This window comes from Felis catus, chromosome D3 (assembly GCF_018350175.1).
Source record: "Felis catus isolate Fca126 chromosome D3, F.catus_Fca126_mat1.0, whole genome shotgun sequence".
Taxonomy (NCBI): Eukaryota; Metazoa; Chordata; class Mammalia; order Carnivora; family Felidae; genus Felis; species Felis catus.
The window spans coordinates 38840482-38855399 of record NC_058379.1 but is presented as its reverse complement, the minus strand read 5'-3'; positions in this window follow the sequence as shown (position 1 = coordinate 38855399).

Genomic DNA, 14918 nt, shown 5'->3' with positions numbered 1-14918 from the left:
CTCTGCATCATCCTGGGAGGGACATCTGATAATGTGACAACTTTTGCTTCAGTTTTCTGCTGAGACGCTGTATTTATGTCTGTTGAACATGAAACGACTAACATACTCGAATTGAACAATGACTTGATATATTTCCAGACAAATTCTTGCATGGCTTCAGAGGCTCCTGAACTAAAATCTTCAGAGAATAAGGGGAGCTGACAGTGGTAGGGAGGGGGCAGTAGGTGGAAGGGGACAGCAACAAGGAGGAGGAGGGACAGGTTGGATAGTCAGATGACCTGACAATCACAGCTAGGGGCTTTCGTAGAGAAAACAGGGGGAAAGTTTGGAAAGGGAAGGATGCCCGCTGTACTCCAGGCAGGAGTACAAAGAGTCCCATTTGAGAGAATCATGGGCACAACGGCCTCTGGTGAGGGCCAGGATTCCGATAGACCACTGAGCACAACAATCCTTGTCAACCTTGGTTGCTCACAGTAATCATGGGGTGCGGGGCTCACGTGCACTTTAAACATACAGGGACTGGCCCACCCTCAGAGGGTCTGATTAATTGCTGTGGGGTATGGCCTGAATGATCTGGAGTTAAAACAGCCCCGCAGGTGATTGATTGTAAGGTACGGCCACGGTTAAAATCCAAGTCTTTATTAAATAAATGAATAAACAAATAAATGCCGTCTCTTTATAGCAAAAAAAAAAAAAAAAAAAAAGAAAGAAAGAAAGAAAAAAGAAAAAGAAAAGAAAAGGTGAGGGGACCATTCAGGAACATTCAGGGTAAGGAGAGCTTCACATAAGATGATACTTTTAAGATATTAACAGTTCCCAGTACCTGGTCAGCTCTGGACTTCCTTCTTCAGACTCCAATGCTTAAATTCTGGCAGAAGTAAGAAGGTGACATTTGTCCTGCACAATGGGATTGACATGAAATGGATAAGAACATCTCCGGGGATCCTTCACCCCATCCAGGGTGATATCTTTATAACACTCTCCCATCTTTCCATGGTCAGGCCAATGCTCTGTCTGGAAGTGAGCCATTCCTTACTTAATATGCTTTACAAATGAGACCACAGACAAGGTTGAACTGAATAAATGGAATATTCCTTTTCTCCTCATAATTAGTTTGGGAACCAAGCAGATTTGTCTGTAAAACTAGATACCCTATTAGATCTAAATTCCAGTTTTTCTTTGGGATGAACAGGCCAAGCATGAATTTAAGCCAGTTGACTTATTAGCTGTTACTATATTCAAACTGAGGAATAATAAAAGTAACAAATGACCATAAATATTGAATGACTATCTTTATGGTTAGTGAACAAGCTAATATATTTTCCCATGCTCCTCTTATCCGATATTAATAAAAGTTATGGTCTCAATCTCCAGTTAGAAAAGAAACAATTCAACCAACGTCCTAAGAAATTCATAAAGACACATAGATCTTTTTAGAGCTAATGTTTAAACCATTTGAGGAACTGGAAAAGGAAATGATCAGACAAATTCTCTCATTGGCTTCTCATTCTTTCTTCAGTTTCAGAGTGAAACAGATTACCTTTCTAAACAGATCTTTTTGAGACAGTCTATACAATAATTTGAAACGTTTATTTATGAAATTTCACTCTACTGTTCACAAAGTAGCATTTAGAATAGTTTAAACAAATATTCATGAGGAAAGGCATGAGTAATATTCTTTTTAAAAAGTAGGACAGTTAGGTAAGTCCGTACTTCCCGTCCAAGGGGGTTATTTACTAGTATGTTTGACCTCTGAACAGTCCATACGCTAAGCTATCACTAGAGCGATGTTCCACAAAAAAAAAAGGGTACTTACGTTTCTAACTGTATTTTAACACATTTTTATTTTGAAATGATCTTAGACTTATGGAAAAGTTGCAAAAATAGTACACAGCACTCCAATATACCCTTCTACCTAGTTTCTCCATTGTTAACATTCATTTTACCACGGTACAGGGGTCCAAACGAAAAAACTGACATCGGTGCCTTACTGTTGACTAAAGTCCAGACTTGTTTGGGTGTCATCATTTTTTTCCATTAATGTTCTCTTTCTGCTCCAGGATCCAATCCAGGGTCACATATTGTATTTAGTTGTCATCCCTCCCAGGCTCCTCTGGTCTGTGACAGCTTCTCAGTCTTCCCTTGTTTTCCATGAGTTTGGCAAGGAGCACCAATACGCATCTTGTAGAATGTTCCCCTGACCTACGTTTGTCTGTTTTTCTCATGATTACACCACGATTATGGGATTTTGGAAAGAATACCACAGAGGTGAAGTGACCTTGTCGCATCATCCAACTATTTTAAAACCACTAAATTTGGACAGAATAAGCTCTAAGATCCTTTCCAGTCCTAAAATGCTATGGTCATATTTTTTATAGAGCCCACTATTTTTTTAAAAATTTTTTTTAATGTTTATTTATTTTTGAGACAGAGAGAGACAGAGCATGAATGGGGGAGGGTCAGAGAGAGAGGGAGACACAGAATCTGAAGCAGGCTCCAGGCTCTGAGCTGTCAGCACAGAGCCCGACGCGGGGCTCGAACTCACGGACCGTGAGATCATGACCTGAGCCGAAGTCGGACGCCCAACCGACTGAGCCACCCAGGCGCCCCTAGAGCCCACTAGTTTTTAAGCAAATATGTATATATTTAAAAGAAATATAGGGGTGCCTGGGTGGCTCAGTCAGTTAAGCGTCCGACTTCGGCTGGGTTAATGATCTCACGGTTTGTGAGTTCAAGCCCGGTGTAGGGCTCTGTGCTGACAGCTCAGAGCCTGGAGCCTCCTTCAGATTCTGTGTCTCCCCCTCTCTCTGCTCTCCCCCACTCATGCTCTCTCTCTCTCTCCTCTCTCTCTCTCTCTCAAAAATAAATAAACATTAAAAAAATTTTTTAAATAAAAGAAATATAAATTTTGTAAACTTTGGTCTATAATTTCACTCAAGTGATAAGAAGGCAGGGAAGCTCATGCAATCAATTATTGGCTGGAACAGGTTAACACTATCCTTCTCCCACAGGCCACGTGCTCTGTATGCAACTCTAGCATTTACAGATTTAGGCCTGATTTTACCAGTACACTATGATATCCCCGTCCTTGGCTAAAGTGGCTCATGTGAGGCAGATCTATCAGCAGGCCAAACAGATTTTAGAATAAAAGGAAAAGAATAAAAAATCCAGTTAAAAAAAAAAAAAGGTAGGCATGTATTCAATTCTGGGGACATCAAGAATGAGAAAGACGCTCCTAGCTTGAGGAATCCAGGACTCCTTGAGTGGCGACAGGAGGAAAAGTTGGAGAGGAAAGCGAAGAGACAAGACAGAAAGGAAATCACTGGTCAGCAGACCAACCATGCCATTAAAAAGATTTTGTAGTTATCTTATTGTCTTTCATGACCGCTCAGTTTTATTCTTCAGAGCCACTGGGACTTATCGGATTTGGACATTAATACTAAAATGTCCTCAGACTGAATACAGTACTGAATACAGCCTATAGCGACACTAAAAACTGACATTTCATTTGCTTTGCATTTGTATGATGCTCATACATTCATTATTCGATTTGATCGCTGCAATGCCCTGTATGCTTCTATTTCTGTTTCGTAAGGGAAGAAATGTAGGGCTGGAGATATTGTCATAGGATTGGAAGCCCGAAGCCCTTCCTTGGAGCCTATACCCTCATTTCACAGATAAGACGACAGGAACGTGGGGCTGTTACAACGCCTGTAGCCCGTTCGTGGTAGAGCACAAAAGAATCTCCGTTCACCTAACCCTCCAGGCCCGCTTGCTGACTGTTTCAGAGCAACAGTGAATGCTCGTCACTTCACATGTATTATCTCACTTATCCTCATAAAACCCCGTGAGGCGGGAATCCCCATTTATAAGCGATGAAGCGAGAGCACATCAAAATTAAGCCCTCTGCCTGACACCAGACGCCCAACAAACGTCAGGCCAGGGATTTGAACCCACATCACCCGGCTCCAGCGTCTCTCAGCCACTGTACCAACTGCCCTAACCCCAATGTTGATTTCCTCACCTTTTAGTTACATTTGCCCTTGCAGGAACAGGAAACTTCGAACTGTTGTTGTTGCCCCCAGCATTCATAGGATGTTGGGAGAGGTCCTCTAAACTGCCAGTTGAACCATGAGCTGGACCCAGGTGCTCAGAGGCTGCTGGCCTCCTCCCCTGTTCTTGGGATGTGGGTTCCTCTTGTCCTTCTTCCTCCCAGAGGCTGCCACAAGGACACAGCCTTGGGATAGGGGTGTGGTGTTGAAAACACCTGCCAATATACATGGCTGAACCCAGTTAAGGTAAACTTTTAACACTTGGCAGATGGGTGCAGGGACCCATTCGTCTTGCTGCTGCCCCAGGCAAGCCTCCCCTACAAGTTCCCTTTGCTTATTAAAACTGCCACCTGCCAATCTGGCATGGCCTGCCTCTGTCACCGTCTTTCCTTGCTGGCTGCGTAAGGGGCTGGTTTCAGATTACATTGGGGAAGCTCCTTATGAGGTTAGGAGACAGGAGTCTTGAGTTTTAGCGCAATCAGTATGGAGGGGAGTCTCCCAAGCCAGGCTGAGAGGACCCGGCTTTCTTGTGACACTAGCTACTGTTGCTGAATTTCTCCTTATTCTGGTCCCTTCCACTTTTGACTTCACAGTACACTGAAGGATCTGGTCATGCCACACCTTCCCAAATACATATTGAGCACTTGTTATGCATAAGGGATTGGGGCCATAGCCATGAACAAGACAGACATAATCCTGCTCTCAAGGAGATTATAATTTAGTCATGGTGGGAGGTGGGGAATTTTGGATGGCAGAGGTACAATTTTCTAATAATTCCAGAGAAAAGGGATCACTGTTGAAAAAAAAAAAAAACACAAACAAACATGTAGCAGATTGCGGCTGTAAATAAAGTTATCCTGAATAGATTAATAAATTCACAATTAAATATTAGGTACGACTGTTTTAGAAGACGGCCATCATGACTTTGACAGTAATTAGTACAGTAATAGCAGCTAATATAAGACATGATCGTTTGTAAGATTCACTTCATTCCATGTCCAACAGTAAGATGATTCCTAACATTCCTTTTCAAAAAATCTGTCGACGGTTGTTTCATATTTTTCAAAGAGAAAGTCTTTTATCATGTCTTCATGTGAGAGGAAGCAAATTGCCAAATGTTTGAAATTAATGGCTAGGTCCATTCTCTTCTGACCCCAAACAAGCCCTTTACTCCAGAGACAAAAATTTCCAAACATACCTTACCATCTCCTGGTCATCTCTGGAGGCTGAAAATAATTTAGTACCTGAGATTTAAACCAGAAGAATTCTTCAGTTTTTGGTTGCTGACAAGAGGGAGACTATGATATCTTCAATCTGGCGTAAGGTTTGTGGAACAGGATATATTGATAACTCATCTTCAAAAAATCTTCATGTAGAATTCTGATTATAGTTTGAACTTCTAATCCAGCTAATAGGCAAGCATTCATGCTGTTCAGATTTCATTATTTATGATTCTGATATCACTTTAAGAGTAGGCAGTTCGACAGTGAAGAGAAGCAATTATTTAGTCGTCTACTCAGCATTTTTATTTATTTATGCTGACTCACAAATTCCTTGATAATGGTCATGTCAAGCCAACACTTCCTTAATTTGCACGCAGTCCCAAGAAGGAATTACGATTCTGAAATCACAACAGGAGATCTCTCTTTTAGCTTTGGTGACTCCACAGGACATCCACCGATGACTGGGTTGTCATTTGTTCATTTTTGCCTTTGCTATTATTTTCTCCCCACACAAATTGCTTGCCAAATGTTTCTGGAAGCAGCATGGTTGTTTTCATTTGGAACAACCCACTGTTGGATGCTTATATTTCTTCTGCTGTCAAATTCGGTAACTTGGTCAGAATTGCTATAGCTCTAGTCACAAGTAAATCAATGCTTCATGTGAAATCCCTCATTTTTATTGTCGAGGTGTTAAATGCAATCTAGACTCATAAAATGATTTATTTCCCTGCAGAATAGAAAGGACAATAATCAAGTATATCCAAAATCGTTATAGTGACCACAGCAGCCACACTGAACTAGAATCCAAATTATCTCTAGAATCCTTTATGCATCCCAATTCTTTCCTTCCCTCACACTTGCTAGTCTTAGACAAACAAAATATGAGTCTCAGGAGGCTTTAGTTGAGGCAGTCATTATGAGTTTTTGTACAGTGCTGTGAAATTAACATTCTTGTGTATATTTCACTTGGGTCCCCTGCATGTACAAAACACTGTCAGGTTGGGGGAGTCAATATTTTAAAAATGGAGAAACCAAGACTCAGAAGCTAAATGAGTCATCTAGGATGAAACAGGTAGCAAGGGGCCCTGTTGATGCTAGAATCTTCTGACTCTCTGATCACAGCTCTCCACTCTCCACTCCCTGAAAAACCAAATAAAACAATAAGGTTAGAAAATAGAGGCGATATATTTGACAGTTCACAAAAGATCTCTTTGCTGAGACAGACCAGCAACTATAACCTTTTGTTTGGTTCTGTTAAAAACCCATGATCTTTTATCTTTTATTTGATGTCTGTGGTCCCTTGGGATTTTCTTTCACTCCTTTAACCAATTCCATTTGATAAAGATGCCCTTTTATCTAATGTTGCTTTTATTTCAGACAATGAAAATAGGATGAGCTTTGAAATTTTACCCACCTGTGCTTGAAGCTCAATTCTGTTACCATTTGTGTGACCTAAGGCATGAAACATCTCTCCTTAGCAGAAGAATAGATGAATTAAAATTTACCTCCTTGTTGAATTGCTGTGAGGTTTGCAATGATAATTAAGTTAGAACGTGCACAGTACCTGGCACCATGAAGGTAACCCACAAATGTAAATTTCTTTCCTTTGCCATGCTCATATTCTGTCTTCTGTGTGCATTTAGGTTACTTACTTACAGTGCACTACAATGATGGCTGAGGGAATAATAAGGGGAAGACGAGGCTAAGATAAATTCCATACGCATTCTCTAAATGTAATATTCATCTGGCCCAACATCTGTATCGGAAATATGAGTTCGGATTAAAGCCTTTGGAATCTCCTACTGAAGTAAAAAATTACTTAGTAATTTATACATGCAAAGAGCTTAAACGTTACACTTAGAAACTTATGGAAAATGCAGGGATTCTTTCCATTCAATACCACAGGTTCACCCTGAAAGGAGGCATGACCCTAAGTATACCTCGTTAGTTACCATTCACTCATTTATTAAACATTTATTGAGTTGTAATTATGTGTCTGGCTTCCAGGAGCCTGGTTAGTTTCTAGGTAGAGAAGCAACCAAAAGTTACAACAGGAACTCTTGAATTTTAATCTGTCTCTAGTTGAGGTGGAGAAAGATAGGCTTCAGGGGAATGTGGAATTCAAGTAATTCAAAATTGGAAACTAGGAACCCCTGTGACAGTCCACCTATTTCATGATGGCAGATGGGAAAGGGCCCCTTAAGGTTAGTGGCAACAATGTTACTTCTGCCAGACGTCAGGGGTTACATGTTCACGAAATGCTCCCTTCAGGGCATCTGGCCCCAGACTCCTGGGTACCCCTGGGAAAATAACATAAGAATGTTTCTCTTGATTTGGACTCTGATTTTATTATTTTCTTTTTTAATTTTTTTAACGTTTATTTATTTTTGAGACAGAGAGAGACAGAGCATGAACAGGGGAGGGGCAGAGAGAGAGGGAGACACAGAATCGGAAGCAGGCTCCAGGCTCTGAGCCATCAACCCAGAGCCCGACGCGAGGCTCGAACTCACGGACCGCGAGATCGTGACCTGGCTGAAGTCGGACGCTCAACCGACTGCGCCACCCAGGCGCCCCTGGACTCTGATTTTAATCATGAATGTCAAAGGTGAAAGAAGGCTTAGGTCATCTAGTCCATGACTCTATTATATAGGTAAGGAAACTGAAGTCCATAGAGGTAAAGGTGTGCCTAAGATTACCCGCCTAGTTAGAAGCAGAGACGGACTGGGCTGGCTACAGGGCAGATACCACAGGCAGCCCTTGCTGCCTCTTGAGCAGTGTCATGATGGAATCAGTGTTTGACTCCTTAAACTGGGCTTAATTTTCCCTTAGACATTCACATGTTGAGTGAAACACCTGAAGAACTAGAGGGTAGTAGGGACGTTTATGCGAGAATGCTGCTTTTATGTAGTATTTACAAGTTACAAAACCTAAAAAAAACCCAAATAGGACTTTATGAACTCCTCTAAAAAATGTTCTCCCAAAAGTGACAATGACTTCCTTAATGAGAGTTTGAGGTTACAGGTCATCGCTGCTAAGTGTCTTTCCAAAAAATCACTTGGGAGAGTCTTAAGGATTATGAAATTTCAGTAGCTAATTTCTCAACCCATCACGCAGAGTCACAGGACACACCCATCCCCTTATAGAGCAAGGTCTGAGGCTAGGAAATGATAATTGAATAGTAAATGAGAAAATAGGATCTCAAATATGTAGAAAAGATTATGCATGAAAAAAACTGAATGAAAATATTTCAAGATATTAATAGTCATCATCTCTGGATTGTGGGTGCTTTATTTCCTTTTGAATACCTTTTTGGCATCTGCTAACTTTTCTGCAATGACTATACATGATATTTCTTCTTAACAAGGTATTATATGTATAGATGTGTGTGTGACTTAGAAGAATATTTTAAGAGTCAGTATCTTCCTGGTAGGGACGTGGTGCCATCATAACCTTATCGCCAGCAGAGCATATCACTGAAGGGGTACAAGACTGGGGGAGGGGCGGGAGGTTCATAAGATTTTTTCTTAGCCTGACAGGCTCTGCAATTCTAGATAGACTGCTCCACAATGGTCACTGGTCTATGAATCATCAAATGGCCCTCAGGGTGTTATTTAAGATGGGGCAGAGGATAAAGATGGGCTTAAGTAGACAATCACCACTCCACTTCCCACTCCAGTCCCCACGAAACTACCCAAAACATTAAAGTTTGGGGAAAATCCTACTTGTCCTCTATTCGGCCACTAGATAACTTGTCCCCCATATCCTGACCAACGCCCCCCTCACCAACCACCGCTCGCAGGAACGACAAAGAAAACCCTCACTGTTAACGACAAAGAAAACCCTCACTGTTAAAGTTGTTGGCTTCCCGTCCAGGAATGTAAAGTCAAGATCTGGAAGGGGTTGGGAAAAGGCTGAGGAACTTTCACTGATACCCATGCATTAATATTGGTCGGGAATACATTTAGATCAAAGGCTCTTTTGCTGACTTGAAAGGAGAGAGTTCCATCCGGGTAAACGCATTAAAAGGACGCGTTTATACACATTTATGGTGGTGAGCACCTTCTAACGTATGTAATTGTTGAATCACTAGGTACACCTAAGATTAATTTAGTATTCTATGTCAACTATACTTGAATTTTAAAAATTCTAAGATTGTGCCTTCCTAAACAAATAAATAACGGGATGCAGGTGTGAAGTCTTAACAGTTTTATAGAGGATGTTTTGTAGAAGATGAAATAGCTCTATGAGGGTCCTAAGTCTCTGCCTCCTGCCCTCCAGCTTCCCGGCCACTCTCCACATGTACTTATTCTGTGGATACCGCTGAATTTCTGACCCTGTCTTCAGCCTGTGTAGCAGACACTGGCCCGACCATAATTTCACAGAAGCCCAAAGATGCCTAAGAAGTTAGCACTGAGGACCCATCCAATTTGGCGATGAAGGTAGTTTTCCCAGCACGCTAGAATTACGTGGATCCTGCATGGGGTTGCCAGATAAAATACAGGACAGCCCTGCGAAATCTGAATTTCAGATAGCAAGGCAGACATTTGTACGTAAGTGTGCATAATTATACCAAAAATTGTATGTCGTTCATCTGAAATGCAAACTGAACTGAGCATTTCTGTATTTTCATTTGCTAAACTTGGTTAACCCTAATCCTGAGTTAGTGATGATGTCTAACACAATAAAATGTTAATCTAATGTGAGCACTTAAACACTTCCAGTCCAGTTCTCACTGTCTTATGTTAAAGACCTAAGTAGTCTTTAACTATAAGTCTGTAACTATAAGACATTCTATAGTATTCTTAATTCACATCATTTGGGGATCTGTAAACTTCAATGATATCTTTCACTTGTCGGAATGAAAATGATTTTACTACTGATCTGAGATCATTTGTGTAAGTGTGATTGAGCTTAAAGTCCTTGGAATATATATCCTCCACATTTAAGAATTCTAATTGATAGCAGGCCCTTTTCATTTTTAGAATTAGCCTGATGATCACTGGGAGACCGAGACTATATTCAATCCAGAAAATGATTGGATCAGAGGGATGATGATACCTTTTCAGTGTGTCATTTGTCCAGAAGGTGGCAATTGAAATATCTGTGACATATCACAAGGAGTCGGTCCCTTGCAATTTCACAAAGATCGTAATCCCAGTGATGACTGTTTTTTCTTGTAGCAAAGAAGACAGTAAAATCAAAGAGGAAATATTCAAAGTGGGATGAAAGGAATAGATGTTAGGAAAGACTGCATAATGACTGGGAAAAAACAGGAAAGATTTTAGAAGGTCTCTGTCGTGGGGCACATTACAGTCTCTCGCTTTGTCTCTTACAAAATTTCCTTTCCTATTGTACTAACCCCTTGCTGGCTTCCCTGATGTCTGCTGGAAAACAGCAGAAAGAGAAAAGGTTTTCAAATGCTAATAATAGGTAAATTCAAGCAGCCCAGGTCTACAAGGAGCAACTAGTTACTCCATAATGCTCAAAAGCGAGGTCAGACACAAAGCAGACTTGCTTCTCCCAAATGACAGACGGCTGTGTTCTCATCATCTGCCGGGCAAGGTAATGTCCGAGGCCAAGTATGGAGCAAAAAAACGGCTGGGACAGAAACACCTCAAAAGACACGGGATCAGAAGTTCTGAATTTTGGACCCTGCTCCACCAGCAGTTAAGCTGTGACTCTGGACACGTTCTTCAGACTCTTCCTTTACAGAATGAAGAAGTTGAAGAAATCTAGGCTTGTAAGATGCCTGTCCAGTAAACTCCAAAGAAACCTAATTCAATTAGTTTTCCCCCCAAACCTTCACTTCCCTTGCTCATTCATCTTTTCCTCCACTTCTCCCGGCAAAGCCCTCCCCCGCCAACCCACCTGTCCTACCCGCTGCGTCAGGACTCCCAGACAGCTGGGAAAGAGAGGAAGAGAGTGGCACAACTAAGCTTAGTGCTGTCCCAGATCCGGAGCTAGCTTCTTCCACCCTCACTCAGCAGAGATCCCCCCCCCCCTCGGTTTAGAGAAAATAGAAAACTCCCTCCCATCCCTGCCTTCTGCTGACTCCACGGGCTCACTGCCAAAGCACCCATGTCTTCCTTTTTCCCACCTCCGTGGGTTGATCCATTGATCATCGTTTCTCTAGGATATTATGTTCTTCCACTTGACTAGAGAATTTTCTGAGCATTAAATATTTATACAATCTATTTAAAAAAACAAAACAAAACAAAAACCTCCTCTCTCGTCTCCCAATTGCAGTTTTCCTTCTTAAGAGTTAAGCTCTTTGGAAGGGTGGTCTGTAGTGATCATATCCACTTTCTTATCCCAATTCCCTCTTTCTTTCACTTCTACCTGGCTTCCGCCCCTTCAGTCCCAGGGAACGCCTCTCTGAAATCATCACCTGCCTTATTGCTAGAGCCAGAAGATATGTTCCAGCCCTCTGGCCTAATAGCATGTGCACTGAAATGTTCTTTCCCTTGGCTTTTATGAGCTCTCTCTCTGAGCTTCCTTCCCGGCCTAGCCCTTAAATGTGGATATCCCCTAGGATAGTGTCTCAGGCTCCTCTTTCACGGGTGGATTCTCTTACCAACTTTCTAACATGTTTCACTTTTCCAAAACTGAACAAGTCATTCTGCTGTCTAAATCCTCTATGCTCTTGTCAGCATGCGAGATTACCGGTCATTTTATCACCAATATCTGGAACCTTAGCCCTGTCCTGACATTCACCAATGTGGTCAGTATCATATCAGCTACATGTCTGTAACGTCCTATTCATTATCAGGCAGATCTGATCTTGTCATCACCACCAACCATGTCTGTACCCCCACACTGAAAGTCCTTAGAGGTTCCAGACCACCAACAGCCCTCTCCCAGGGACACCAAAACCTTCTCAAAAAGCCATTCCTCATAGACACCAGCTGCTCTCCGCTGTTGCAATCTGTATTTTCATCAAAATGAATGCCTGTGGTCTCCAAAATGTTTCATTGTGGTACTCCTCCAGGGCCTTTGCACATGCTTCTCCTTCTGCTGGAATTCTATGCTATTTTGCTCCCATGTCCGCTGACTTATTTCTACACATGCTTCATGACTCAGTTCCTGTGCCCAGAAGTCTTTCTGGTGCCCAGGTCTAGGCTGGTCTAGTCCGGTATCTGGAGTGTAGCAAAAGTGTGAAATACCTTAGAAAGTTCAATGAACTCCTTCAAGGATTTTCTCTTTTAAAAATTAATCTTAGGGCTCCTGGGTGGCTCACTCAGTTAAGCGCCCGACTTTGGCTCAGGGCATGATCTCGTGATCTGTGGGTTCAAGCCCCTCGTCAGCCTGACAGCTCAGAGCCTGGCACCTGCTTCGCATCCTGTGTCTTCTTGCCTCTCCACCCCTCCCCTGCTCGCACTCTGTCTCTCTCTGTCTCTGAAAAACGAATAAACCTTAAAAAATTAAAAAATGATTTTAACCCTATTTTGATATGCCTGACTTCTTCTACACCTCGATTTTATTTGTACTTCCAGTTCTGTCCTTTGGGCCTTTATCCCCTCTTAATTCTTTTAATTCTGTCTCCGGCAGTTCTGACAAAACATTTTCCAAGGCAGAATGTTAAAGAGCAGGTGATGGAGGTGTGGGGTCAATAGCTGAAAAATGAAAGCCAGCGGAGAGTGGGGCCTCCTTTATTATAGAATAGCTGGCCTTCCAGATACTTGCTCGGTGCACCATTACTAGACCTTCTTCTATGGTGACTCCTTCAACTTTAGATACTGTATAAAGCGTCGAGCTGCCCCGAACATAGTGTTCAGAGAGGACCTGTATTAGAATGACTACGCTTGTGTGTTTAAGTGTGAGTGTGTCAGTAAAGACACAGGCTAAGCTTCTGTAATAAGGAAACTAAAAAAAAAAAAAAAATACTGGCTTCAACAAGGTAGAAGTTTATTGCTCACATAGTAGCTCTAGCCAGTTAGTATGGGGAGGCAGGGGGAGTCTACACCAGGGATCCAACTTCCTTCTATTCTGTTGCTTTGCTGGGCTCTAGAATCATTCTGTCCAATATGTCAGCCACTACCCGGGCATTCCTACTGAGCTTTTAAAATATGACTAGTCCATGGGGCGCCTGGGTGGCGCAGTCAGTTAAGCGTCTGACTTCAGCCAGGTCACGATCTCGCGGTCCGGGAGTTCGAGCCCCGCGTCAGGCTCTGGGCTGATGGCTCAGAGCCTGGAGCCTGTTTCCGATTCTGTGTCTCCCTCTCTCTCTGCCCCCCCCCCCGTTCATGCTCTCTCTCTGTCCCAAAAATAAATAAACGTTGAAAAAAAATGTTTAAAAAAAATATGGCTAGTCCAAACTAAGACATGCTGCAAATAGAAAACACACACCCATTTTCAAAGACTTTGAATGAAACAAAAATTCAAAGTGTCTCATTAATAACTTTATAGGGACTGAGTATTGAATAACATTTTGGATGCATTGAGTTAAAGAAGGTAAGTTATTAAATTTAATTTCATCCATCCTTTTTATTTCTTTTTGTCCAGAAAATTTTAAATTATGCTGTGGCTCACACATTTCTATTGGACAGAGCTGTTCTAGAAGGCAGTGCATTATCTTCATCTATATGGTAAAAGCTGGAGTATAGTACAATATACGTGGTCAGAACAAAAATCTGGAAAGAAAAATGGTAAAGGGAAAGTAATTTCCTTTTAGGGAGATGATGTGCAATTTGTGCCATAGTTCACTCCCACTTCACCAGAGAAAATAAAGTCACATGGCCCCACCAAGCTGCACAAAATGCAAGGAACTGTTGCGTGTGGATGGGCAGCTGTATGCCATATTGGAAAGAGAGGAGGGAGGATGCATTCTAGGGTAACAGATACTAACTCGCGTCTGTCACAGGAATGTTTCAAAAAAGAGGTGTTAAAGTTGACTTTGAGTAGAAGGCCGTTGAAAGGGAGAGAGAATAGGGAAAAACAGAGTAGAGGGACATTCAGAAACTGAATGAAAAAGAACCAGGGTAAGTTATTTCAACATCTGGATTGAGAACGTAAAACAAGGTAGAAGAGACAGAACAATGGCTCAGGGCAAAAGGGGATTGGCCAAGGGAGAAGATGCCCTTATGCTTGAGGCAGTGCACAACAGAGAAGGCAGGAGGGAGTATATAGTCAGCCTTCTGCATCATAGCTGGGGCCTCAGAAGTTTGGATATGACTTTGCTCCCAAATGGGGGAGGACTGATAGGGGAAATCAGTAGTAAACTGAGCTTTAAAGAGACGCAAGATCTCAAGGCAGAGGAGGATGAGAAAGAGAGAACATAATGGCATAAAACAAGTACAAGGGTGAATCTCAGACAGAAGGTTAAACAATAGAACGAAGGCACACAAGAATGTATACTGTTTGCTCAGTTTATATAGCATTCAAAAAGTGGAAAATCGAACCTAGAGTTACAAACATCAAAAGCCGATGGCCTTGGGGGAGGGTGATGCATGAGACGGGCCATGAGGTAGCTTCTGAGATGCAGATCATGTTCTCTGTCTTAATGTGGGTAATGTTTATATGAGCATGTTGCTTGGTAAAGGTCATTATTGATGTGTAGATACTTTTATGTATTAATATTACACTTCAATAAAAATGGTATAGAAACCAACGAGCAACCAAGGGAATGAGTTACTATGACTGATAT